Genomic DNA, 25,600 nt, shown 5'->3' on the forward strand with positions numbered 1-25,600 from the left:
TGAGTCATGGCAACAACATACGTATGGTCCATGAAGCTGAAAATATTCACTATATTTACTATCTGTCCTATCATAAAAAAATTTGTCAACACATGGTCTAACTCCTTCCTGACCAATTGTCACTGGCACTGTGCTCAAGTAGATCCAGGGTAATTATTATGCCCACAAGGTAAACCTTCCCACACTTATACAACAGGAAACAAATCTTCCTTATATTAAACCCAAAACTATTTATAATTTACACTCTTGCTCATTCCTACCCTCTGGACAGTCAAGCAGGAATGAAAAACTCAAATGCCTAAAAGGTAGCATGTAAATAGAAATTAGTAAAACTGTGAAAGGAAAATGCCACCTGCCTCAGTGTTTATGACTAGGGACTGTTCACAACTGCAGAGAACTGGAAAGCTTGTGCTCAGTCTACAGGGTACAACTGCAGCAGGCTCTGTCCTGTCTGGGGATAGGACTATTGGCCCAGTGGTGCACAGCTTCTTCCTCCCCACCCCCCCCCCAAAATAAACAGCAATCAAGATTTTAATGTTAAATACTCCACTTTTTAAATGGTGGAATTTAAATTTAAAACATGTTCCAACCGTATTCAAACCTTCTTCAGGAAAATTTAACCCATGAATATACAAGCTTGTGATTTCTATGAAATCTGTCTTATACAAGACATCCCATCAAGATCTAAAGATCAACACCATGTCTCCTTTCATTTTCCTTTTTTTCCAGGCTTATGACTCTAGTATTAGCTGGGGAGATTGAGGAAGCAAATTTGCCATGTAGAGGTCAAGTGACATGAAAAGGCATTTTTATAAATTCTTGCTCTGAGACTACATAATGGTCACTTGTGACAAAAGCATGTTTGAGAGGCTCTCTGTTAAAACAAATAGAAAGAAAAAAGAACAACAAGCATGGGAAGTGGATTTGGTCTAACGGATAGGGCATCCACCTACCACATGGGAGGTCCAAGGTTCAACCCAGAGCCTCCATGACCAGTGTGGAGCTGGGCCATGCACAGTGCTGATGCATGCAAGGAGTGCCATGCCACACATGAGTATACCCCACATAGGGGAGCCCCAATATGCAAGGACTGCACCCCATAAGGAGAGCTGCCCAGTGTGAAAAAAGTGCAGCCTGCCAGGGAATGGTGCCGCACACATGGAGAGTTGTCAAAGCAAGATGGCGCAACATAACAAGATACAGATTTTGGGTGCTCCTGACAAGAATATAAGCAGACACAGAAGAACACACAGCAAATGGACACAGACAGCAGACAACCTGGGGGGATGGGAAAGGGAGAGAAATAAATAATAATAAAAGAACATCAAGCAATCAAGTTAATAGGATGACCCATCAATGACCTGAATCACAATAACTCATTTTCCTTTGACTGACATGGGATGTGAGGTTGACTTTGTATTTCGGAACTGCTACCCAGTACTAATGTGACAAACTCCACAAAATTACCCTAAAGGACAGAATATATGGACAATGCAAAAATCACCTTATGTATATACAGATCTACACATGTCAACTTTGATTTCTTTATAATTTGGGTTTGAGGAAAAATTAGAAGGAAAATTTAACATTCACAGAAGGAACATGCACTAGTCAGAGCAGATAATTCAAAGGTTTTTTGAACATTGACCACTCACTTTGTCAATTTTCTGCAATACTACAAAACACAACCATCTGGAAGAGATGATTCCAAATCCAGGCTACATCACCTACATCGAAATCTAGAGGGTGATTTGTGAAGGACACACATCCCAAGGCCTCACTGAAGATTTAAGAAAACACTTTCTCGGACACAGAGAGAGAAAGAAGGGGGAGAACACGTTTGTATTTTTACATACTACTTATTCACAATCTCCAGGAACTGAGGTATTTGGGAATTTTTATTGTTATGAAGACTCCCCAGAATAGGGAAATGAGTTGCTCATAACCTGCTGATCAGGCATAAAACTGGTAGAGCCACTCTGAAAGGCATATGTCTCTAAGAAAAACCATTGTATTAGTCAGCCAAAGGGGTGGTGACACAAAACACCAGAAATCTGCTGGCCTTGAGAAAGAGTATATATTTGGGGTAGGAGCTTACAGATACCAGGCCAGAAAGCGTAACTTACTTCCTTCATGAAAGCCTATGTTTACATGTTGGAGCAAGATGGTTGCTGAAAACTGCCAGGGTTTAGGCTCCCTGGGTTCCTCTCTTCCCAGGTCTTGCTTCTCTCTGGGTTCAGGGCTCTTCTCTTCCTGGGGCTTGCATCTCTTTCTGTGTGCTTACCTCCTGGGGCTCCAGCTTAAGACTTAAGCATCAAACTCCAACATCAAAAAACTTCTAGCAACAAAAAGCTTCAGCTCTGCCCTTTGTCATGTCCCTTTCATCTGTGAGTCCCCACCCACAAGGTACAGGGAGCCAACACCCTACTAAATTAGTGCAATGAGAGCCATAATCATAATTTAATCATTCCCAGGTACAAAACAGTTTACAAACATAATCCAATTTTTTTTTTGGAATTCAGAACTACTTCAAATGGTGACAACCCTGAAGAGAAAAGCCCTTCTGTTTTATTGACAACAAATTGAAGAGGAGGAAGGCCTACATTTCCCACCACTGGCCAATTCTTCAAATCTGAAAGGAGGGGCGATCACTGTACCTTGAGGAGAAGATCTGGAAGTTTTCTTAATGCAACTACAGGGCTAGTGCTGAATTGGAGTAAAGTCACAGGAGCCAGGGCAAAAAACATTTTAATCCTTCTGGCCAGCCAAGGGATCTGTGAAAATGCTATAAAACCTATGCAAAGAAAAGGAAGAAAATAGGAATTCCATGTTGAGAATCTGTTGTTAAAGGCAAGGGCTACCCTTTTGTGTCATGCCCTAGAGAAAACCCAAGAATCATGCCAGCAATGCTGCAATCAGGGAGCAAAACACTTGAAATGGGGCCCATTTGAATTTCTACATGCAAAAACCCTAAGATTAAACACGTGAAACTAAATTTTTCAAGTGCTTCTTCCAAATCTCAACCTAGAAATGTGCTGAAAGAAACCCAGATTGCGTGAAGCAGAAGACATTCCCTGTTCCTTTAACAATTTGAACCTTCCCATGTAAAGATTATCTCCAACAGCTCCACCTGATCATCTTCCTCCCCCACTCCACCTTCTTTCCATCCCTAAGGACTAGCAGGCTCTCCAGTTACATAACCACTTAAAAAGGAACTATGTACATTTAGAATCTATAGCTTTAAAATATTTTTGCTTCCTTTCAGGCTACTTCCTGCCTTCAACTAGATCCTAGAATGTCACCTGACAAAGAACACAAGTAGATAGGTCAAAGAAGAGAGCCTAACCCCAATCCTAAAATATGCAAATACATTCAAGTTGCTTTTTTGGTTTTAGCCTCCCAAATTAGCAAAGAGTGTTTGGTGGTGGTAGAGTGAGGCAATTTAACTGTACATACCAAGACACTGAAAAGCATTTGTAGTTGCAGTATAGTAATTCCTCTAGAACTTATTCTAAGGAGACCATGCAACATGACCACAAAGGTCTTACACACAATAAACACTCAAATATGCAACAGAATTAAACAAATTATGGGGCAGGTCCTTAACCTCTTAACAAAGTTAAAAATTTTGGATTCTGATGCTTTCATATTAGAATTTGTTGATATAATCATGGGTAATTTTATTTTCTTTAAATCAACACATTAATTTATAATCACCACAAATAAAAATGCATATAAATTTTAAAAACCAGAAGCGGCTCTGGCTCCATCATTTGGGCTCCCATCTACTACATGGGAGGTGCTGGGTTCGCATCCTGGGGCTTCCTTGTGAAGGCAAGCTGGCCCACACCCAGCAGAGAGCTGATGGCCCATGTGCCATGGACAGCTGGCACAGCAAGATGAAACAACAAAGAGAGACAAGGAGATACAGAAAAAATGTGCAGCAAATGGACAAAGAGAAGAGACAGCAAAAGAAAGGAACAAGCCATAAACAGGGGGGAATAAATAAATAAATAAATCTTTTTAAAAAAAATAGTCTAACTACCCTGAGAACATCATGCTAAAAAAAATTAGTTGGAAAAAAAATTTTTTTTTAACATTTTTAAATAATGTCAGTGTAACCTAGCAATCTTGCAGCTAGTTTTGTTCCATTTAACTTTAAAAGTCAATGTATTGTTTTGTATATATTTTTTAAGTCTCTCAACTTATAAAACTTCTTGTTTTCCATCTTCTAACATTCCTGTATATTGCTTAACTAGTAAAATATATAATATATATTAGGCTCATCCAATTTCAACAGAACAATACACCATGTTTATCCATTTTTATTAAAATCTGAATTTTTAGAGAAAACCAAATATTACCAAAATCGCTTGACCTATTCATTATTTCTGCTTGGCATAAAAAATAAATAAAAAATAAAAAAAAACTTGCATGTGAACCAACATTATTTCTTTATAGTTCACTTTAAAAAAAAAATTCACTTTTGAGAACAAGTGCAGGAAACTGGATGTGGCTCAATTAATAGACCATCTGCCTACCACATAGGAGGTACAGGGTTCAAACCCAGGGTCCCCTGGCCCATGTGGTGAGCTGGCCCACACACAGTGCTGCTGCACACAAGGTGCACCATGCCACCCATGGATGCCCCGCATAGGGGTGTCCCACACACAACAAGTGCGCACTGTCCAGGAGAGCCATCCTGTGTGAAAAAAGTGCAGCATGCCCAGGAGTTGAGACACACACACAGAGGGCTGATGCAGCAAAATGACACGACTAAAAGAGAGTCACATATTCCCAGTGCCACCGAGAATGCAATTGGACACAGAACACACAGAGAAGGAACACAAGAGAGCAGACAGAGGGGGGGTGGGGGAATGGGGAAGGGGGGAGAAATAAATAAAAATTAAACTTAAAAAAAAAGAACAAAAGCAAACTGCAAAAAAAAAAAAGACATTGTATAAACTTTCCACTTTTATTACATACCTATTGAGGTGCCTTGAGAATGAGCCATATAATACAATTGTTTTAGGCCAGTTTTATTCAGAACGTAGGTAACTGAAGCTGGTAAGTCATAATTTGACATCTCATCATAACTGTAATCCAAAAATGAACTGATTCACTGAAATATTACATACAAATAATACTGGCATATACATAAAGAATGATCAGAAACTGAACATATCTCAGTAAACCAGTGCTGAGCAGAGGAAGCAGAACATTACCAGAAGCCCAGAAGTTCCCTTGAGCCCCCTTCCTGTCATGCTTCCCAAAGGTAACCTATCCTAATTTTTCACACCAAATATAGTTTTATCATTCTTAGAAATTTTATATGAATGGAATTATACAGGATGTATACTTCTGTATCTGACTTAAATCATGTCATATAGTTATGGACTGTTAGTTCTCATTCCAGTGTGAGAATATACCACATTTTAAATTTCCAGGCCACTGCTGATGGGGATTTGGATAGTTTCCAGTTTTTCACTATTGTGAATAGTGCTACAAGAAACATACTCCTGTTGTGTCTTTAGGTAAAGGTTCTCATGCTTGTGTTTCAAGTCCTCAGCAAGCACAGTTTGGCAGATGGGAAGCAAGCCTGGAGGAGGCCACAGGGCTTCCTTCTCTAATGCCTGGTCCTGGGCTCAGGACTCTGAAGCCCTGCAAGTGAGTAGTGCACACATGAGTGAGTGTCACTCACGATGGAAAAGCCGGCTGTTCATGAGCACTTAAGATGGCCCAGACCCTGGGCCGGATGCTTCTCATGTATCTCCTGTATTCTCCCAATTACCTTGTTGAGAAATAAAAAGCATAACCTTGCAGAAAAGATATCTAATGAGCCACTCCTGCCCCAGCTTCTGTAAATCAGCCCATGAGAACATGGTCTTGCAGGAGAATATCACAGAATGACTCCTGCCCCCCACTTCTGTAATCTAACAAACACTCCAGCCCCCACTTCTGTAAATCAGCCAGTGACCTTGCACCTACATTCTGCTTCTGTAACCACGCTTGCAAAATATCGCCTAGCAACACATTACCAATGAGCAAGAATCATGCTGATCCCACATAAAATCCAATATAAACCTATGAAAACTCAAAAACAGGTCTCAGAATTTGGAGACTGACTCTTCTCTGAGCCCGCACATAACAAATCTGTTCCTTACATCTCTGATTATCATTTTGGGTTTCTCTGTCATTTAGAACTCCTGGCTTTGCTCCAAAAACCTTATGAGATAGGGGTTTATTATCCCCATTTTACAGATAAGGAAACTGAAGCACAGAGGACCTAGGTTAAATTGTCCAATGTCATACTGCTATTAATTGCTAGAGCCAGAAGTAAGAGAAAGAAGAGAATTTCAGAGGTGAGAATTTCTGGAAAGAAGAAACATGAATATTTCAAATACAAGTTTATGGAGGTAGGGGAAGGGGAAGGGATAAAATTTGCCCAGCAGCATCCTAACTAGTAAGAATGCCAAAATAACTTAAGAATTCCTAATTCCTAATCAAATCTAATGCTTATGATGTAATTATTTATCCATAATGCCCTCTACTGCTATTTATTCAATTAAGGAGGTGTAAAATCTTTCACAAGACATCAGTTTCTCCTCTCCTAAGAGTTCAGAGTCACACACTCTATGTGCCATCACTGCTGAAATCCCTGCATGTCTGAACTTAGGGCACTCAGGAAAGAGGCCCATGTGGTAATCAACTCAAATATACCTGAAAGCCCAAAATTCATCCTGAGAAACTGAAAGAGTCCTGTGTTTCCGAGACCAGGTGTTTCCTCGGCTGTTCCCCATCCACACGTCAAAACCAGCATCCGTGAGAATGAAGCCCAGGCTGCTGTTGGTTAGAGACCCAGATGCTGGAATCTTGAAGGAGGCCATGCTGCAGAAGCACAACTGGCTTGGGACCTGAAAGACACTCACACTTAAGAGTTAGCAGTCCTGAATGATATTGCAGCAACAGATGCTAGACATTAGATAACCTGCCATAACCCAGTGAATGTACTGGGGGAAAGTCTGCATTACAATGCAAACTATAATCTATGCGGTGCAGCCGTGCTCCAAAATGTATTCACCAAATGCAATGAATGTGCCACAATGAAGAAAGAGGCTGTTGATGTGGGAGGATTGGGCGGGTGGAGCATAGGGTATATGAGAACCTCTTTTATTTTTTAATGTAACATTTTTCTGATCTATGTATCTTCAAAAACATGCAATAAAAAATAAATAATTATTTTAAAAAAATGATTTAGCATCGCCCAACTTCAAAACAAACATTATATATCGCTAAAGAGATGATAAAAGATTCCACAAATAAAAAATAGAAACAAATTAAAATGTTGAGAGAGCAATGTACTTCTATATAACATTAGTAAGAATGTTTTTAAACAGTGCTGGAAGGGGGGCAGTTAAACTAGACACTTTTTACATGCCTAGAAAAAAGACACACTGGTTTGTTAAATTTTTAATGTATTTTTAAGAAGTTATAAATGATGTCTATAATTTGATCCAGTAATTGGATTTCTCACAATGTATCCTAGCAGAATAAACCAAAAGAAAGAAATCACAAGTTCATATATATTAATTCATTTGAATATTCATATACATATAGGTATATGTGAATTTGTTTTCTTCTCACCTGTCCCTGGGACACTGTGACATAGTGGAAGCAACAGACTTGGGAGCCGAGAAACCCTGTTTCATCCAGAACCAAAGGGCCCTCGGCATGAGGGAGATGCAGTGCATACAAACATATAAGACTCCTGGTTAGGCTTGCCATGCACAGGGGCTGCTAGTTGCTAGGAAGGCTACGAAAATCTCCCAGTCTCTACCCTCAAAAATTGCTGTAGGGAGAAGTTTAGGGGAAGGAGAAGTACACAAACAAGTCAACCCCGAAGCAGAAAAACAGAAGCATCTCAAGAGACATTCGTTTGATCACAGGAAGGGATTTCCTCGTCACTTGAGCCATCAGGGAGAGCTGGAATTCAAGTGGAGCCTGGAAGGATGGAAAGAATTATTATTTTTAAAAAGACAGAGTCTTTCTGCCACCTTTCCAATCCACCACAATGGTGCACATGAACATCCTGTGTGATGTGAGAACCAAATTATTACCATGTTGTGCTTCCAAATCATCAGCTGGTTTCTAACTGTGATGATGACGCACGGATACATTGGCAAATTTGAAATCGTTTATGATTAGAAGGCTGGGGAAATTGTTGTGAAACTCACCGGCAGGTTAAACAAATGCAGAGTGATTAGCCCCAGATTTGATGGGCAACTCAAAGATCTGTCAGTTTGGTTTCATTGTACTGATGACATCAACTGGTATCTTGGACCAAAAAGGAACCAAGATGAAAATGTACAGGAAAGAAAATCCTGGGATTTTTTTTTCTAGTGGTGTAATACATACACACAAATAAAATGTCTCAGCTGGGGAAAAAAATGATAGGACTTAGGATGGTAGGCATCGTTCCAGTGGTGTGGGACCAGCTGCTGTCCAGGGGTGGAGTTTAGCAAAGAAGAAATAATTCATTTGGGTTTGAGAGTTCCAGGGAGTCATTTCTTTTTCTATTTATTAATACAATAGACCCAACTTCATTTATACTATTTATAATTTTGTTCTGGTACCAATTAAAACCTATATAACTAATAAATAATGTTTCTTAGATAATGAGTAAACATGGTTGACAATCAATGGTTCTCAAGCACTCCTCAAAAGATCTTGAGAGAGAGAGATTCTTACTCCTACAGAGTAGGTCACCACAAACATTACAGCCTATCACAGTAATCACTGTAATGAACATGATGAATTTCAAAGTTCTACTACTACATAGAAAGATGAATGGTACAGACAACAGCTAGAGGGAAAGAATATAAGTAAAGGTGGGTATTTTCATTCATTAGGGCCCTGAAGATTGTTGAATGGCTGAATCACATAATTATAGTTGGTCTTTGAGAAGCTTAACAGGTACAAAGAAAACAAACAAACACACAAGGAATCTGTCAGAGAGGAGAGCAGAGCTGCTAAGAGGACACAGAGCTGGGCCACAGACCAGCCCTCTGCTCATGAGAAGTCTCTAATGATCTCCTAGTCAGGTTACAGATAATCAGAGAGGCCCACTGAGGCAGGACTGAAAGACCATCACTACTTGTCAAATCATGTTCCATGCTGAATGAGGTACAGGTAAATGAATAATGCTGTAATACAAATTCTAATTCTCTTGTAAATTGTATAGATATATAGCATTATATTTGTGTGTGTTAAAAGCTTTGCTTTTCTAAATTATAAGCAGACTGAATTTCTATATTCCTGTTTGGAAATTTCTTTGTATTTCTTAATGTATGGGGAGCCTCACAAATGGAAATGGTTCAAGTCTCTTGGCTTCTGAGCTTCTTTCTGGTGCCCTGTGAGCAAAAGCCTAAGCTAGGGTGCTGGGCAGGGAAAGTAAAGGGTGGGGTGAACTGAAGCATATAACACGGGCAGCCTAGAGAGGAACTTGACAGCTACTTAAAGATGGGAGTCAAGAAATATTCTGTAGTTTCCAGTCCAGGTCATTAGAGGGACAGCAGTGCTATTAATACCTGGGCAAGTCAGGAGTGGCCTGGATGAGGAGATGAGTCCCATGAGTCCCACGAGTTTCAGATGCCACTCTAGGACTGAAGGACCTTCGGGATCCTTTTTGTCTCTTTGGTCTTAAAAGAGCCAAAGTGACACCACCACTCCCAAAAAGGAGTGAAGGACAAATTCAGATGGGAGCTGAAGGACAATTAAAACCCTCAATCTCGTGTACTGTCTGGAGTCAGGGAATTGCAAACCATCAGAGAAGTACCTATTCAGGTCTAAGGAAAATCACTCATTCCCTTAGATTACTCAACCCTTCTCACAGATTCCCTTTAAAAACTTTCCTTGAGTTGAGCTCACTGCAGGAGTTATATACTCGTCACTGATCACCCGACTAGAGAGGCCTCTTCAGAACAGAGTAGGAAGATGGGGGCAAAATGCTATGAACAGATTTAGCTCAGGCTACTCTTGGTTTATGCGCCACATTCTGGAGACCAATGTATCAACCTCTCTCCCCCAAAACACACACACATACACACCCAGAAAGTAGAGAGAGGGGCAGGTGGAGGAAGGGAGGAAGGAAGGAGAGGGGAGAAAACCCATGAGACCTGAGAGTGAAGATGACTAAAGGGGAACTTTGTGATTGACCTGGCCAAGTAACTGTTTTTACAGTTGAAGAATCTGAGGTTTACAGAGGTGAAAGCAGATAAGCAGTTGGCTGCAGACCAATATCTAGAACTGAGGTCTCCTAACTTTTCTTCCCGCCATCTGGGAGCAAATCAAGAATTTTCTTTCTTAGTATTCCATGGCAAGGCACCTGCACATGTGGCAGGAGCAATAAACACATCTGTAGGGCAGGTAGCACCATTTAATTACTGTATGGAGAGAAAAGCCTGGAGGAGGATAGGAAAAGAGAAGCCGCATTCCCTTAGCATGTTTTACTGAGGTCCTGCCCTCTCTTAACAATAACTCACATTATTGATTAGAATCATCAATTAATGACTATAATAAAATATCATTAAAACTATCAATATATATATTTTTCTATATGTGGGATCAGAAATCAGTATACACCATGAACTAGGGTTAAAAAAAAAAAAGAGAAGGAAGAACACTGTTGGGAGCGGTCAATACGAGTACACACTGAGTTCAGCAATGCCAGCAACATGGCCACCAGAGCAGAGCCCACTTCCTTGTTCTTCTCCCTCCCTGCTCCTTTGTTCTCCATTTCCCGCCACTGCCCAGACTGATAAGATAGTGCGCAGGCGCAAGGCGTGAAACTAAGGTCTGCCTCCCACCCTGACGACAGCAACAACCAATCCTTAGACTCCACTACCTCATGCCCCGCTCCTCCCCCACCCGAGGGTATATATACTTTTCCCCCTTTAATAAAGTTGCAGTTTGATCAGAACCCTGTCTTGCTGTCATTCTTTGTGTCTCTTGTCCCACCATTCTTTCTCGGCAGGTTTCGGGTCTCCGTTGCCATCCCGCGGGCCGGGGCAGAACACAAAGATAATATGCTCACTCTGGCATAAAATATATGCTTGTGTGTGGGATTAGTTCTATCACCTCACCAAAGACATGGTTAAATGATTTATTAAAGCTCATCTCTTTTTGCTTCAGAGCAAATAGAGCTCTGTCCTTGCTTATCTCTGCACAAGCTATCTCTTTGTGCTTGAAGTTTGAAAACGGACACATCTTGCCCTTTCTGCCACTAGATAGGATGTGAGTCTAGAGACAAGGTTTCTTGTTCCAAGACAAAACATCCTTGGGAAATTTATCTTTAACTACAGTCCTTGGCTAAATCAAAAAATACATGATATACAAGCAAGAGAAATAAACCAGACGGAGACCTCCCTGTACATGAGTTTTGGTGTGTGAGTCTTTCATTCCCACAGCAACTGGTGCCCAACATGGGGCAGCTGATTTTCTGCCAGCTGAGGGGAATTTTTCAGAACAGCCCCTGGGAACAGCTCAGGGGAACTACAGTCCCGACATTCATCACTGCCAGCGATCACAGCCACCCTTGAGGTAAGCTGCTTCCTGGGTTCAGTCACAAGAACATGTCTGCATAGTGAGATTGGTCCAAACCACGCTTCCTGCACAGACAGGACATCAACTGCCCTGAGAGAGGTAAGCTGATCACAGACACTAGTATAACATGGGAAATACATTATCAAAGCCACTAGGAGATCTATCTCCACACTTCACAACAACTATTGAAAGCAGCTAATTGTAGAGTGAAAGAACAACAAATTACTACATTGCTTCAAACAGTACAGACCTTTTGTTCATACTTCCCTGACAAAGGAACCTTAGGTTTTGAATTATGGGAACTCTAGACCTAGAATTACGAGTAAAATTATAAACTTTATGTTTCTGTTAGTGTGTTATCATTGCTTTTGTATTTGTCTCTTTGTTCAATGTCAGAGTATATTTTAATACCTTTGGGTGTTAAAATAAATAAATAAAATGTCCTAAAAGAGCTCTATTCAAATGGCCTAAAAGTAAATAAAAGCTTATATTAATAGATAAGTATAAATACTAATAAGAGCTCTACAATGATAAAAATTGTAAGTCCTGATTAATGGAATTACTATAAGTTTCTTCATAAGAAATAGTTCTTGCCTCAATTGAAATGAATGGTTTATTTTTCTTCACAGGATAAAATGAAGGATGTAAAACTTAAATGAATATTAAAACAGGTAAAAAGTTTGTGGGAATGGTAACTGAAATTTGATGTTTGTTCAAAAAGGTGTCTTTTGTCCTAAAATAAAAAGGCTAGTTTTCATACAATCAAAATGGAAATATGCAGGACAAGACATGAATGCATACGGCAAGCTGTAAAAAGTATTGTGGTAGCATTCAGTGAAAAAATGTGTTCTGTGAAGGTAAATTTGTCTTAAGATAAAGTAATTATAGTCCATGTGGTTATGAATAATTATAAGAAGTTTATGGAAGCATTGTTTGAATCAATGTGTTTAAATATCTAATTCCAAAAATCCACTATTAAACAGAAACTGAATTGATTATAATAACAAAAAGTAACTTCATAACAAGAAAACAACCTCCCCTGCCAACTCGCCTCTAAAAACTATTTCTAATATTGCATGCTACTAGGTATTTGAAATAAAGTTGTATTTGCATATAACCAAATTGAATCATTATTTTAACATTTGTTTAGTGTTGTTGGTAATTGTATGTGGTAAGAAGTTGGCTTAGCGACAGTTTCCAAAATCATTTTGGTAGCTGACGTATGTAGGGTGTATAGAACCTCAGTTTTATTATTCAGGAAACAGAAAATAATTTTGTCCTAAGATAAAATGACTAGTTATTAAAATAGAGTAAAATTTAGGACAAAACCTGAATGAACACAGAAAGTACAAAAGGTGTGCAGAAAAGGAATTTTTGTGGATGAAGTTAAGTAAGATTTGATAGGTCTATCTATTAAAATTTAAAAGCTTTAGTATCAAATAGTCTACTAATACAGAGTTAAATTTTGTTCTTTCTCAAAGTTTCTTAAGACATTACTCTGTTTTAGCAAAAGCTTACAAAGAGTGTTTCTTCTGATTAATCAGTGTACAAAGAGTCTCTTTTATCAAAATAGCTTCTTGTGCTTTGACCATATCATGTCCTTGGCTGTTAAAAAACACAAGTTTTATCACGTTTAAGGGAACATAAAGTTCAAACATGCTTTCTCAAAATCAGATCCTGAAAAATGTCTTATATTTTAGGCTTTTGCGGAGGATTGGTTCTTTCACCTTAAAAAAAAGTAAAGTAATAAAATAGTTAAGTTCATTTAATATAAGTTAAATGAACAATATTTAAAAGTATTATAAAATTAAGAGGATTCTTTAACCCTCTGTTAAAGTTGTATGAGTAAAAAATCATATGAATACTTAAAGAGTATATAAAATTCCTGAAAATTTAATAATGTTCCAACATAATATTAAAAATATATAATGCTGTTAATAATTTTAATTATTAAAAATTATATATATCATCAAAACAACCTCTCTACTTAAAAATCAAAATGTGAATGCTTTAACTCATACTCATCTGATTTACACTAAAAGCTGCCATAAGGCAGAGACTTCAACTCATACTTGTCCAATTCACAATAAAAACTGCCACAGGGTGATATAGAACAGTAAGCTCTCATAAATTAAAGTAACACCACTGCTGTGTGCAGCAACCCTAAATATTCTTAATTTATTACAAAAATTAATAGCCAATTATGTCACTATCTCTTTATTTTAAAATTTCTTGAAGCTTTCTCTGATATCTCCTTAGGCAAGTCAAGCCCGCAGCATTCATATGTGAACAAGCCAACAGTAAATTTTATAGCACTTTCCCAAAGCTGTGTGCATAACCCAATTATCTATCCTAGACTAATAACAAAAACCTAACTGCATAAAAAATCTGTAGTTTTAACCCTATTTCTTTATATATATATTTTTAAGATTTTATTTATTTATTTATTTCTCTTCCCTTCTCCCCAACGCCCCAGTTGTCTGTACTCTGTGTCTATTTGCTGCATGGTTTTGTCCGCTTCTGTTGCTGACAGCGGCATGGGAATCTGTGTTTCTTTTTGTTGTGTCATCTTGTGTCAGCTTTCCGTGTGTGTGGTGCCATTCCTGGACAGGCTGAACTTTCTTTCACACTGGGTGACTCTCCTTATGGGGCGCACTCCTTGTGTGTGGGGTTCCCCTGTGTGGGATCACCCCTGCGTGGCACGGCACTCCTTGTGCACATCAGCACTGCACGTGGGCTAGCTCCACGCGGGTCAAGGAGGCCTGGGGTTTGAACCACGGACCTCCCATATCGTAGGCGGATGCCTTAACCACTAGGCCAAGTCCACTTCCCTATTTCTTTATATTAATACTATTATGTTAATAAATAATTTTTTTTACAAAATCATCTCACTCCACCTTAAAATTATGCTTACAAAACAAAAAAGGGGGAATAGGGTGTTAGGTCTAACCAGTCCAAAGGATGTCATACAAATAGCCTTTTATACTTTAATTTCTTTTAAATTGCAATGAGGATGGTTATACAGCAGCAGAACAACATTTTCAAATACCAATTGTAACAATTTACCCTAAAGTGTTATACAAACCCCTGGATGGACAAGAGGCTAATGGTAATTGGCATGCTCAAGTAAATTTACCCAACATGGGGAGGACAGTACTCATGTGTTCTCTGCCTAGGAGGACCTCCTCTAGCTTGGCTAGCTTGGCTTCTAGCAAAGCACATAAAACCATACCATGGCTGATGGAATCTGCAGCACACCCCAAGACCAAGCCTGGAAGTGCTCAACCTGCAATCAACCGACATCGCCCTGAGGACTGCCCAAGGGGCTGAACTGGTTACGTGGGGAGTCTTAAATAATTGGGCAACCAAGCACAAGCTCTTATGGCATGAGTTGGGTGCCCTAAGATGCCTAAAAATAGTTTTGTAGTTTATTTCACAGTAGTCACTACTGCTTCTGCTAAGGTGGGAACATGGAAAATGTACATATTGCTCATCCTTATGTCTTTTAACCCCTGCACTGTTAATTAGAGCTTTCAGACCCATATAACAGATCCACCGGTATTTGCCCTCACCTCCTGGTGGGATCCTGAGGCCCCATTATCCTCAAAGGATTCAACATGAATAGGAGGATACTGGGTTCCTCCAGGAGGACCACTAATAAATGAAATTGACTGGAGGCATCCTAACATTTGTGTCACTCCTTTAAAATGGAATGGCACCCAACATAATTGGAACCAAATAAATAAACACCTTCAGAGTGCCTTCTCCACTCATATATCAGATGAAGTGGTAGCTTTCCATTTCCAAGTAAGGGGGCAATGATGAAACTTAAAAAATCAAACTCAACAAATCACACTAAAAACCTTATCCGAACAGTTACAGTGGCAGAACCGTTTAACATGGTTTTCCAATCTAAATTTTAAATGGTGAGCCACAATAGGAAGATTAATTTGTCTCTGTCTTGTTATAGTTATAGGATACCAATGCTTCTTCCAACTATGGGAACACACCAAACAATGCTATGAATACCTGGCCACCGTATATTCAGCTACTCAAGTAGAACAACCTGCTCAAAAAGAAAGGGGGGAGATGTGGGGATTAGTTCCAACACCTTGTCAAGGACATGGTTAAAAGATTTATGAAAGCTCTTCTGTTCTTGCTTCAGAGAAAAATAGCTCTGTCCTTGCTTATCTCTGCACAAGCTAAATCTTTGCGCTTGAAGTTTGAAAATGACTTCTACTTGCCCTTTCTGCCGCTAGATAGGATGTGAGTCTAGAGACAAGGTTTCTTGTTCCAAGACAAAACATCCTTGGGCAATTTAATTTTAAACACAGCCCTTGGCCGAATCTAAAAATACATGATACATAAGCAAGAGAAATAAACCACACAGGGCCCTCCCTGCATATGAATTTGTGTGTGCAAGTATTTCATTCCTGCAGCACTTGTGTGTTTCAGTGAGAAGAAAAACTATAAGTTCTCAGTGCAACTCACCACTCATTTGGTAACATGTTTGTAAGAAGGAATCTTAGAACACGTATGTATAAAAAGTTAGAAATTAAATTTCAAGAAGCCCATTGGTTGTCTTGTGAACTTAAGAATTATCGAAGCCCTAATACAGCTAGGATTTATTGGGGGGGGAGGGGTGGAGGAAACAGTTAAATACCTAGAGAATGATACAAAGCTCACATTAACACAGAGGACTTTTAAACTTGCTTTGAATAGTAATATGGGAAGGAATTGAGGCAAAAGAAGGCCCTTAGATGGACTTTTGATCATATAAAAAAATTTTAATTTTTTTTTAAAGATCTATGTTTTCTTTCTCTCCCCTTCCCCCCCTGAGCTGTCCATTCCCTGTGTCCACCCACTGTGCACTCCTCCCGTCTGCTTCTATTGTTGTCAGCGGCACCAGAATCTGTGTCTCTTTTAGTTGCTTCATCCCACTGGGTCAGCTCTCCCTGTGTGTGCCATTCCAGGGCAGGCTGCACTTTCTTTTGCACTGGGTGGCTCTCCTTACGGGGCACACTCCTTGCTCTTGGGGCTCCCCAATGCGGAGGACACCCCTGCGTGGCTCAGCACTCCTTGCATGCATCTGCACTGCGCATGGGCCAGCTCCACATGGATCAAGGAGACCTGAGGTTTGAACTGCAGACTTCCTATGTGGTAGATGGATGACCCATCCACTGGGCCAAGTCCGCTTCCCCATATAAAATTTTAAAGGAAGAGATACTTAACTTGCTCTCAACCTTAATTTCTCAGGGAAAGTTTGTAGAAACAGAAAGTGTTCAAGAATAAGCTACTTCTTGGAAGATGAATGAATAAGGATCAGATCCCAACAATTTCAAGTAAACTGACTAGAAATTCCTGAATCTGCATTGGATATGGCAGTTTTGCTTGAGTTATAAAATGAGAAACACACACACAGACACACAAAAACTTTCATACATTACTAGCGAGAATAAATATCAGTACAACTTCATATAGAAACTATTTGAAAATAACTATCAAAACCACTAATGTTTACATCCTCTATCCCCAAAAAATGTTTATTTCTAGAAATGCATATTATCATCTTGCACACATACAAGGTTATTTACTGTAGCAATATTTGTTAGCAGAAAACGGGAAATAGCCCAAATGTCCATTAAGTGGACACTTGCTAAATGAAATTGATATGGGTGCCCAGCACAATATCATATATCCATAGGAATGAAAGATGAAGCACTCTACATAGTGTACAGAAAGATCTCAATGATATATCAAGGAATAAATCAGTGTGTGTTGTGACATCTTTCATATAAAGGGAGGTAGGGAAAATGAGAATCTATGTTTGTATTCATTTTCATATACAAGAAGAGATTTTGAAAGAATACACAAGAAATGGAGGAGATGGGGAATGAGATGGGAAGGAGTTCTTTTACCTTATTCTCCTTGAGTTTTGAACTCTGCAAATGTACTACCTAAGCTATTTATTGCTCAAAGGATTTCACTCAAGAAGATGCTTCCTGCTTCCCTATAGCAAGGAAAGAGATTCTGGTCATGACTCAAGCAAATTTGCTTGGAAGCCTCAAGCAAAGTATGAAACCAGATGACTCTTGTCCTTACTTCTTTAAAAGACCAAGTATTTTGTATGCCTTGCATGAATGTAACAGAAATATAACAATTTTAGTACATTAGTCTAAAAATAATCTCATTTCAAGTTAGTTACTGCCATAAAAAACAGCCAAATTCTAGCAGCGCAATTACTTTTAAGAGCTTTCCTTTCTCTCCCAGGAAAACTCCTTACCTCTGTCAGACGGGTTCTGCCTCCCATGAGGAATGTGGTGAAGGCAAAGAATAGATCCATCTTCTGTCTCAACTAGATGTTCCTCACTAGGGAATCCCCAGTAAGAGATCATTTCACTCTGTGAAGAAAAAGAACAATGGCAATGCTATGGACAGAATTGGATAAGGTCTCCCATAAAAAAGGCAAAGGAGAAGACAAAAGCCAATGATATTCTCCAGATTTTATTTTTAAAAATCAATTGTTTTTGAATTTTTGCTCTGCTGAAACTGTAGCCAACATCCTATCCCAATGAGCAACCCCCTTAATGTCCTCCAACTACTTTCCCACTAGCTCCCTCAGCCCTTAAAAACCCTGCTGTCCTTCTGATGACATTAGGTTCTAGGATCCCGTTCCTACAGTCATCTTTGAATAAAGCCGTCCTTGTCTACTCAACAATATCAGGCACAAATTTTTATTTTACATTCATCAGGATCTCAGTGGAATAGAGATAACTCAATAATGCAGAAAACTTCATGTAAATGAGTAAGTGACCATAAACAATTGCAAGGTTTTAATTTTATCATTCTTACAAGGAGGAATAATAAAAGGAAGGTAGGGTGGAATGATACATGAAATATTTGGACGCAAAAAAGACTGAACTTTGAGATACTAATGTCCGGTCAAACTCTCTTTGCTCAATATGAATTGCTCTCAAAGTCGCTAATCATGTTTTTAAATTGTTTTCCTTAATAACAGTATTTTCCCATATTTTACACCAAAATGAGGCATGCCTAGATCTTATTGTTTACTTAAAATCACTAACTTTGAGATGTTTTAATTAATCATGGCATTATTTTTGCATATTTGTTCTAATAAAATTTTTTTCAGATACCTAAGATTTTGAAACTGAACTGTGTTCCCTGGACATTCTTAAACACAACCTTGTTCAATGTATTCTAAAACTAGCATTCTATAGTAACATTCTTGCAAACTTTTGACACTTTTTAGTTTTTTTTTTAAACCAGTGTAGTGTAACTTGAAAAGGAAATGAATTAATGAAAATGATTTTTCCTTATGAGGAAGTATCTAGTCTTAACAATAAAAGGAGGTTTGTGAAAACATATTACCAGGTTAAAATAAAAATTTAGCAAACTGAATCTAAGATTCAGAGATAGTAAAAAGCATATGGGATAGATGGAGATTAGAGTTGGTGGCAAAACTTAGGCCACACAATTGGATTTAAGGAAATAATGCTTGTCATAAAGGCGTTTTAAAGCAGGTAACTCTGAACACTTACCACATTCATATATGCTTCAGGATCCACCGTTGTCAGCTTCCCTCTGGGCTGCTGGCAATGCACAGTCCCAAGGATCAACAAGGCCACCCACCCAAAGAACCACATTTTCATTCTGTATAAAACAGTCCATTATTAATTGCCAAAACTTTACTACATGATATTACATTGGCAGATTTGGGCTCCTGTAACAAGTTCTGAAAAGGCACCCACAGGTACCCTTGGCAAATATGAAACAAATTTCTATGGCCATGTAGTGAAGCCAAAAATACATATACATTGTATTAGGAACGACTCCACCTCTACCTCTACCATCCCCCCCTCTACACACTTGCACCCGTTAATATGTGACCACAATATCAAACTCATTCCTGAAAACATAATAGACAGGAGGGCTCAGAAGTAGACAGAGTGAGAAAAGGGGAGATCTGCAAAATTCCAGTCTATTAACCTCCCACCTCTTCCCTTCCACTTAAGTTGGGACAATACTAGCTCTTGCCTCTCACTATCTTACCGGAGTGATAGGCCAGGATTCAAATGTGTCAACTCTGGAAGAAAGTGAAATGAAAGGAGAGAGAGCCTGCAAGAGAAGCACAGGGGGAAGGACAGCCCTGTCTCCTCCTGAGTCCCTCCGACCACCAACAAAAACATCTAGTCTCTGGCTATGACTCAAAATCACAGTGTAGCAAAGACCTTGTGGGTGTTAAAGGCGAAGTAAAGACTCTCCCAAGCATACTCAGGTGGTTGGTGGCAAAACTGGGACTACAATCCAGTCCTTTTTTTTCTTAATAAATTTACTCACTTAAAAAGATGCATGAATGTATGTCCAAGGACTTGTATAAAAATGTTCATAGCAGCCTTTTTATGTTATAGCCAAAAAATGGTAAAATCCAAATGCCCACCAATAGGGAATAGACACACAAATTGTGGTATATTAATATATTATAATACTATTTATCAATAAAAAACACATGGATGAATGTCAATATAATTATGGTGAGTGAAATAAGTGAGGCAAAAAAGAAAACATACTGTATAATCTCACTTTGACAGGAAGTATGTCAATGGTTACCTCATGAGAGGAGGGTTAGCAGGGGAGGAAAACCAATGAGTATGAGAAATTTCAGGGGGTGAGGGATAAATGTCCATCATCTTGATTGTACTGCTGATTTCACAAGTTCATGTGTATGTCAAAATTACGAAAATTGTACACTTCCATTATGCACTATGTTCTGCTATTATATATCATTTATGCTTCAGTAGAGCTGTTCAAAATTAATATGGCTCTCATTTAAACTCTTGCTATGCAGAACCACCACCGCAGGCAGCGCTCTCAACGCTTTATATCAATTATTCCACCAACTCTACGCAGTACCGTTAAACCTATTTTTCAGCAAACTGAGATTTATCCACTTAAGAGCCGGGAGTAAAGTACCACCTGATGAAACACCAGTATCTCCAGGATTCTAACCAGGACTGAGGCTAAACTCTGCTCTGAATCACGCCTTGGCTAACAAGTGGAGAGGTCAGCAGCGTATCTGCGGGACCTAATAGCAAGAAGGGAGGAGGAGAACGAAGAGCAGCTGGAAATCAGGGATCCTGGCGCGCCCCATTCTGGGGACTCGGGCTGCACAGGGAAACCAAGACCGCGCGAAGAAGGGCGGGCAACTGCAGAGCCTCGCCTTCTGGGTGCTGGGGACGCCAGGCAGGACGCTCGGGGTCCTACAGCGGAGGGTCCCCCGGCCAGCGGAGGCTCAGGTGCGCGGAGGGTGAGCACCCTGGGACCACGCGCGCCCCCAGCAGGTCCCCCGGCGGCGGGGCGCGGCCTCCCACGCCGCCTCCGCGCCTGCAGGCGAGGCCGGGGCGCACTCACCTCGGAGCCGTCCTATCCGGCCGCTGTCCGAAGCTGCAGTGACCGCGGCGGGCCCGAGAGCAGGGACGAGCCTTGGAGGGGATGACGAGACCCCACGCCTTTAGGGCAGACGCCTGGACCCGCCCAGGCTACTGCAGCCGCCAATCAGAGCTGCGGGCGCCCGCGAAGTGTCAGGGGACTAGGACCCCGCCGAGCGTGGCTGTTTCAGAGCTTCCAGCGGAACTTGGGCGCTCCCAAGCGGGGATGGCAGGGAGCACAGTCGCAGGAGACCGGCGAGCCTGGCTGCCCCACGCCACACCAGCCCGGTCACATAGGGGGCTGCCTCCGCTCTGCCCCAGATTCTCCTGTACTTCTGGTGCCCTCTGTACCTAGCACAGACGGTTCGGGCTCTAAATGAATGTAAGTTGTTTACTCCATCTAAATCGCTTAGAGTTTTGCCTGACACAATGCATGGCTGTAATACATAGTATTATTTACCTTATTATTAATGTTTTGTGAAAATAGAAAGGAAATAGAATAGTTTTAGTATATGCATGTTATTTATTGAACATTTCATTCAACAAAAACTACACTGAGCACTACTAAGTGCAGGTAATTAATACACTGGGGGTACAATAGCAGCCAACCAAACAAGGCCACTTTTAATCTGGCTCTTACATTCTAATGGGAAGAGACACACTATCAACAAATAACTATATAACATAGGAGATGACTAAGAATTAGGGTGTAAACTCTCTGAGGGGTGAATTGAGGCACATTAGTAAAGGGAAAGAAGGAAAACTGCTGGGAACCAGCAGAGAACAAGTCTGTGAGACGCTGCCTGCAACTCCCCTGCTACTGAAAACAAAGCCAGGAAAAGCGGGAAGACACCCTGACCACAAGGTCCCATTTGGAACTCTTCCCAGCCATGAATTCCTCCAAACAGCAGGCCTTCCCATTGTGCCCCTGAGGGCTAAAGGGGGACAACCAATCAGAACAGCAAGCAGCCGGGGGCCCTCCCCAACATTAGGGAAGGGGAGAAGGAAAGGCTCAAAGAAGGCCTAACATGGGGCTGGTAGCATGTCCATAAGCCATGTGTCAGGTTGTGTCCATATTTCCAGTTTTCTTGTTTATTAATGAATTCTTTACTCCCTTGGCTACTCAATGGCATGTCTTTAATTCTTTTATGCAACACAGCCAAGAGCCTAGAAGCCCAGAACACAGAGCATTCCACTACCAGTAAGTGCTATGAGGAACAATAAAACAGAGTAAGGGGATAAGTGAAGGAGACTGCCGTGTTATATATACTGTGCTCAGAGAAGGACTTCTGGTTAAGTGACATCCGTTCACAGACAAGAAAGAGGTGATTGAGAGCCAAGTTGATAATGGGGAGAGACTATTCTGGGGTGAGAGATTAGCAAGTGCTAAGGTCCTGAGGCAGAAATATTCCTGGTAGGTTTTAGCAAGACCAACGACACCGTTGTGGCTGGAACAGAACACATAAGATAGAGATTGGTAGAAGATCCAGTCCTGGCAGTAGTTTGTTGATTGGGGGTGAAATGTAGGTCATGATAAAAATTTTGTCTTTTCCTCCGACCAAGATGAGAAGTCAGTGTTTCAGTAGAAGGGCAATATGATCTGACTTACAGTTTAGAAGGATCACTTGGGTCACTGGGATCAAATATGGTAGCAGGGAGACTAGATAGAAAGTTACTGCAATTATCCAGGCAAGAATTAATGATGACTTGGATCAGGGTGGTGATGGCAGTGGAAGTGGAGCCACTAGTAAACTCCCAATATGTTCAAAAAGTCAAGCTGACGGGACTTGCTGGTGAATTGGAGACATTGTCAAGACACCACCCTGGGCCAAGAGAAGGAAGCTAGAAATACCATGGCTTTCCCTGCCTTCTGCTCTCCAACTTCCCACCAGTCTCTCCCATGAGTCAACCTCAGCCAGAAGCCAGCTGACACAGGAGCCTATGAAATGCACTCTGCACGGACCACACCTCCATCTCCAGCCTCTGTGGTACAGAGTAGAATAGGAGAAGGACAGGAAATGAATCTGGAGACAAAGGCAAACATCAGCAAAACTTTCTTGTGAAGAAGGTGAGTATATAGATACAGATGTATATACAGGTACAGGTACAGATAATTCAAAGTCAAGGTCCAGGCTAGAAATACAATTTGGAAACAATGCATTTAGTGACAATATTTAAAGTCATGAAACTGGATGAGATTGAAGAATGTTATGTTCCAAAGACTTCTCAGTGAGAAAACAGTGAAGTTAGAGGGGAACTAACAGTTTTGAAATTAAACCAAGTGAAGAAGTATTTCAAGAAAGAGGAAATGATCAGCCAGGACAAATGCCAGAGATACCTTGAGGGAGGTGAGCACTCACTGAGAAATGAGCATCAGAATTAGCAGAATTTCTGTGTGCCAGACACTGTGCTAAGCCTTTACGTAGAGTGTTTCATTCAAACCTCACAACTACCTCCATATCGCCATTTTACAGGTGAGGAAACTGGGGCTGAAAAAATTAATTACTTGAAGTCATTGTATTGGTCAGCCTAAGGGGTGCTGAAGCAAAATACCAGACATTTGTTGGTGTTTATAAAGGGTATTTATTTGGGGTAGGAGCTTACAGATACCAGGACATAAAGCATAAGTTACCTTCCCTCATCAACATCTATTGCCAAGTGTTGGAGCAGGATGGATGCCAATGGCTATGAGGGTTCAGGCTTCCTGAGTTCCTCCCTTCCTCAGGATTCTTTTTCTTGGGCTCAGGGTTCCTCTCTTTTCTGGGGCTTGCCTCTGTTTCCTCCGTGATCTGAATTCCCCGGGCTCCAGCTTAAGGCTCCAGCATCAAGCTCCAACACCAAAATTCCAACATTAGAAACCTTCAACTCTGTCCTTTGCCATGCCTTTTATCTGTGAGTCCTCACCCACCAAAGGGTGGGAACTCAATGCCCTAATGGCACAAGAGGTTTACATAATTACTTAATCAAGTAAACCTATGAATATAATATAATCTAATATGCCCACAGTAGAAGATCAGTTTACAAACATAATCTAATATTTCTTTTTGGAATTTATCAATAATATCAAACTGCTACAGTCATAAAGCAAAGCAGTCCAATATGCAACCTGTGGGCAGAGCTGCTGAAACCTTCAGTCTCACTGTGCTGCACACCACCAGATGAGCAAACACTCAGGCATACACGCTTTAGGGCACACCCTAAAGATGGCGCAGCGGCAGAGAGCGGAAGTGATCAAGAGCCATCTTCCTGCCTCCATCTGTTAGCATACAGTCCAATTTAAAAATTACACATAAAGCAACACTGCACTAGCACCAATAGCTAACTAACACCCCGCCATTCATTCTATATAAGCCGCCGATGCTGTGCAATAAAATAGATTCATGTCCTGAACCAGTCTCCACAGTGTGTTTATCTCTGTCATCCTCACCCCAGCATGTAACAGAGTTCAACAGCAACCCATGGAAATTAGCTCCAGGTGTCATCTAAGAATGATGGAAGGAAGGGAGGAAGGGAATAAAACAAAGAAGATTCTTCATCCAGGTAAGGGAGGATTTCCACCACCTTCCCTTTTGTTTTTGCCCACTGTAGCCCACATGACTGATGAATGACCTATACTCTTACTATAAAAAAGCGAGTTTACAGAAGACCCGAGGTGACAGGAATTGTGTGTGTGTGTGTGTGTGTGTGTGTGTGTGTGTGATGGGCACAAGCCAGCCTAGTGGATCAAAGACTGGAGCAATATCCCCATCTCCACGTCGACATGTGGTATGAAAGAATCCTCGTGCTTTGTGGCAAGTGTGGCTTGAGCCTTGGAAGCACCATGTGCTCTGCCTGCTGCCACGGACAGGGTTGAGGCCGTGACCAGAATCGGATCCACCATGATGTGAAGAGCTTCCCCACATGAATCCCCAGTAAATGCTCTTTCGCTGACCCCCCCCCCCCAAAAAAAAAACTGGGGCAATAATACTAACAGTAATTTGGCTTCATGCCTATGATTCTGGAGCAATCATGACTTGATTTACTCTCCTACCTTAAACAAACAGGAAGTAAAAGGTGTGAAGCAATGGACTGGGCAACAGAACAACAGCGCAGGACAGTGCTTGCTCCCTGAGAGAAGGAAAACACATGAAGGAGGCTCTGCAATTGCCCAGATTAACACCTGCAGAGAATTCCAGAGCAGGAAGCAGGGAGCCCAGGCCAAGACCAGCAGCCTCCAAATGGAGGAGAGATGAGGATTCAGGGAGGTTGAGGCAGAACGCTGCCATGGAGAGAGCTGTAACGTACAGGACAATAGGCAGAGGATTCATTCAAGTATTGCCTCAGGACTGGGGCAAAATTAGGCCTAGACTAAAGCTGCTTAAAAGTGAGGTCGATTTTTCGCCTAAGTGCCAAGAAAATTCAGTGGGGAAAGAATAATCTTTTCAACAAATGGTGCTGATACAACTGGAGAGCTATAGGCACAACAATGAACCTCAACACTTACCTCATTGAATCTTACACAAAAATTACTCAAAGTGGATCAGAGTTATAAATTTGAGAGCTATAGTTATATA

At 40.7% G+C, this 25,600-nt stretch overlaps 1 pseudogene; it reads right to left on the reverse strand.

Annotated features, from left to right (window-relative positions):
- LOC101427976 (lysosomal acid lipase/cholesteryl ester hydrolase-like) overlaps positions 1–21,226 on the reverse strand; it is a 29,454-nt pseudogene extending 8,228 nt beyond the window's left edge.
- Positions 21,227–25,600: the final 4,374 nt, after the last annotated feature.

Source organism: Dasypus novemcinctus, chromosome 6, assembly GCF_030445035.2.
Source record: "Dasypus novemcinctus isolate mDasNov1 chromosome 6, mDasNov1.1.hap2, whole genome shotgun sequence".
Classification (NCBI taxonomy): domain Eukaryota; kingdom Metazoa; phylum Chordata; class Mammalia; order Cingulata; family Dasypodidae; genus Dasypus; species Dasypus novemcinctus.